The sequence below is a fragment of the Panthera pardus genome, unplaced genomic scaffold (assembly GCF_024362965.1).
Source record: "Panthera pardus isolate Hobbes unplaced genomic scaffold, ASM2436296v1 HiC_scaffold_26, whole genome shotgun sequence".
Lineage (NCBI taxonomy): Eukaryota > Metazoa > Chordata > Mammalia > Carnivora > Felidae > Panthera > Panthera pardus.
In genome coordinates, this window is record NW_026526832.1 from 34,588,128 (window position 1) to 34,591,742 (window position 3,615).

Here is a 3,615-nt window from a genome sequence, read left to right on the forward strand (position 1 = left end):
TTATTTTTGAGACAGAGAGAGACAGAGCATGAACGTGGGAGGGTCAGAGAGAGGGAGACACAGAATCTGAAACAGGCTCCAGGCTCTGAGCTGTCAGCACAGAGCCCGATGCGGGGCTCGAACTCACAGACTGTGAGATCATGACCTGAGCTGAAGTCGGACGCTTAACAGACTGAGCCACCCAGGTGCCCCCTTTGTGTCTTTTTTAAGCAGGTGAGGGAAGGAAGTGAAACCCTAGCAGCTCAGTAACATAAAAGCACCACCCACCTTCATGAGCTTCTGAAACCACCAACAATCAATCAAAGCACACAATAAGTCTGTCTCGTGGCACGAGTCTTTAGAAGACTGGCTATTTCATCTTCAATCTTTTTTTATGTCCTAATTAATAATGACTGAATTATCTGGGACACTTACACACCGTTTCTAGCCTATTAGAGCACATATCTTCCCAAGATGGCCATTTATGCTGTTAACGTTTCACAGTTTATAACGCAATGTCAGTGTGAGCCTTTAGAGTCCCCCAGGAAGGCAGTTATCTGATGTGGCTTCAAGGGAGGGGAGTAGCTTTTGAATTTCTCCCAGGGCTTTGGAGGCACCATGCACGGGGGAATCTATTCCATGGAGCCATTTCCTGAAACATGGTGGAAACGAACTGGGTACTATTTTTATGGATCAAGGTAACCGGGGTCACATTGCCAATAGAGCAAGTTCCATACAACCCAGGTTGAAGGAATAATTTCCAAGTCTATTTCCACTGATAAAATATAAGCCTTTCAGTGCCGTAAGAGCAATTTTGTTCGGTTCACAGGAAATTACGTTGGCGTAAGACCCAATACTATCCTTGGAACAATTTACCCATGATGATTTTTAACATGTCAAAGAGGAAAATTGGACTCACAACCTTTGGAACGTCTCCAAGGTGAGCTATAAGTATTGAAAGCTCTGGTATGAGGTAACTGTATTATGACATTTACTGCCAGACCCTTCCAGCCAGCTCCTGAACTTGCTGGTCACGTGGACGGGCTTACACTGTGAATTTCACTTTATGGTACCGTAAGGTTAATAGAGTTAAGGCTAGTGGAGCCTGCTGGCGTATTCAGTAAGAATCTGCTTTTCTGAAAGGAAAAGAGCAGAAGGGCCCATTCCTCGTGTGTCTGTGGTAACCTTGAATCTCTCATGGGCTCCCTGCAGGCAATCATTTACAGCGTTGTGACCTAACTGACCCAGAAGGCCAGGGTTCTCCCCAAAGACTCCCGGACTCAGGTCAGACACACTGAAACAGTTAAGTCTTTTCCCAATTGTGGTCTCAATCTTGCTACACGGCTGTCACACGGGGGTGGCAATGTGATGGGTGAAAGACACGTGGTAAGAAGAGGTTACAGAGGGAATTTAATGGTGGTTGGTGAAAAACTCTTTGGGGATCATAATATAAGGCAGAAGACCACACAGACGTAAATGCGGTTTCCCAGAACCTCAAGCAGTGCCCGACCGGTAGTACCATTGCCTGGCATGAGGACCCCACCAGGGAAAGTGACTTGCTTTGCCGTTCTCGTGGGGAAGGTGTGGCTTAAATTCCCATCCCCTGCACCACTGCACCTGACTTGGGATACTGCCTACATGCCTATGTCCTCGTCACACGTAAGCAAGTGGCACCTTTCCGCCCTCCCCCAGCACACACAGAACGTTGACTAGGACTCTGGGTTGACTGAAAGTCAATCCAAGCTCATCATACGGTTAAGCAGACCCAGGAGTCAGACCTGCCTCAGGTCCATTCCCGCACTTCAGTTGAAAGTGTATTTTCCTCTGAAACCCCTTGCTGGGCAGCAGATCAATTGTCAGCTCAGATCATTCTGAACTGAGGGGTGGGGGCCTACATGTCTCTGCTTTGTCCCCTCAGCAGACAGTCAGCAAGCTGGAGTGTGTGAGCCTCTTGTTTTTGTCCTCAGGATACTCTCCCATCTCCTTTCCCTGAGGAAGGCCACTGCCCAAACTCCTGCTCTAACAGCACAGGAGAAGGGGAGCCATCAAGACGTCAGACAGGTGTATGCCAACTAGTAGATAGATCCGAGCAAGACAATGACATCTGAAGATAACAAGTCCTTAAGGTGGAGAAGATATCACCAGCATCATCTTTCTGTCTTCAGAGCTGCAATCACAAATTCTGATTCCAGGCATCTAAGGCTGCCCTGGGCTGTATGGGCTGCTGGCCACGAGGCTAGCTGAGAAACTGGAGGTGTAGAAATGAAAATTTCACTTATGGAGGAAGGAAGATCCTGTTACCACCTCAGAGCACAGGGTACAGTAATTGACCCAACATGGACATGTGTCTCCCACTGTAATCAGGGGGCTGTTGTCACAAGAAGCTAAGAGGTATTCGAGGCAAAGAATAGCTACCATGGTTGGACGAGATGCAAATCCTGTTTTTCTCCCATACAAAGATGGCCGGTGCCATTTCCAAGAACACCATTAACCCACTGGGCTTACCACCTACCGTAGGGTATGCTCATTGTCTGAGCAATCATGAGCCAAGTCTCCACAGTTATAAATATCTGTATGGAGAAGACGTGTCATGTCAGGAGATATTCACTGAAGAACTGACCCCTTGAGGAATCAGTCCCCATTCAAATGTCTTTCCCACTTAATATTGATATCTGTCCCGGATAACTCTAGTCACATCTCCACCAATCTCTCACAAATTGTATCTGGAAATGTAATGCGAACCCATGCAAATTGCTTGTGCAGGAATATTGTAACATTTTCAAAAGATGTGGGATTTTCACGAAGCTGGTGAAGAGAGGTCGGTGAATGGCCGGTCCCAGTGAAGACCAGTGAACAACTAAGTAGAACACAAGAACACTGCTTGAGGAGAAGGATGTGAATAACAGAGGGTTAAGAGAAACCCTTGGGAAAATTCACCCGAAGCTCTGGAATGTTTTTGCAGACGTGCCTCTCTTAAAGATCACTTTTTGAAAGTCAAATGGGAAGTGAAGGATGTGGTTGGTTGTTTGGGGAAGTAATGCCAATAAAAACAATCAATATTTAGTTCCTCTTGTGTTCACTCTACGAGGTAGCTTGTCCTAGCAATGGTAGATAGAAGATATGTTTCCATTTTTCGAGAGAAAGTCCCAGTCAACCTTTTCTTCACGGTCTTCTGTAAAAATTGAGTCCCTATTTTATTCTATTGTGACTTCTCCCGGTATCCATTACCTTGAGATTATGAGATTATGAGATAATGAGATTATGGTGATATGTATTTGTTGTGATGCATATAATGCATGATGCACATAATGATAGATAATCAGAAACTTGTACTCACAAGCACTGAAATATAATGCTTCCCCTCAATTACTCTTTTTTTTTTTTCAACGTTTTTTTTTTTTTTTTTTTTTTTTTTATTTATTTTTGGGACAGAGAGAGACAGAGCATGAACCGGGGAGGGGCAGAGAGAGAGGGAGACACAGAATCGGAAACAGGCTCCAGGCTCCGAGCCATCAGCCCAGAGCCTGACGCGGGGCTCGAACTCACGGACCGCGAGATCGTGACCTGGCTGAAGTCGGACGCTTAACCGACTGCGCCACCCAGGCGCCCCTCCCCTCAATTACTCTTAATCAACTT

General features: G+C 46.0%; 1 long non-coding RNA gene across 1 annotated transcript; it reads left to right on the top strand.

Annotated features, from left to right (window-relative positions):
* Positions 1–807: 807 nt before the first annotated feature.
* Positions 808–3,042, top strand: LOC128773643 (uncharacterized). The gene is made up of 2 exons (XR_008417988.1): positions 808–919; positions 1,947–3,042. It is a non-coding gene; the product is annotated as an uncharacterized LOC128773643 (long non-coding RNA).
* The last annotated feature ends 573 nt before the right edge of the window (positions 3,043–3,615 follow it).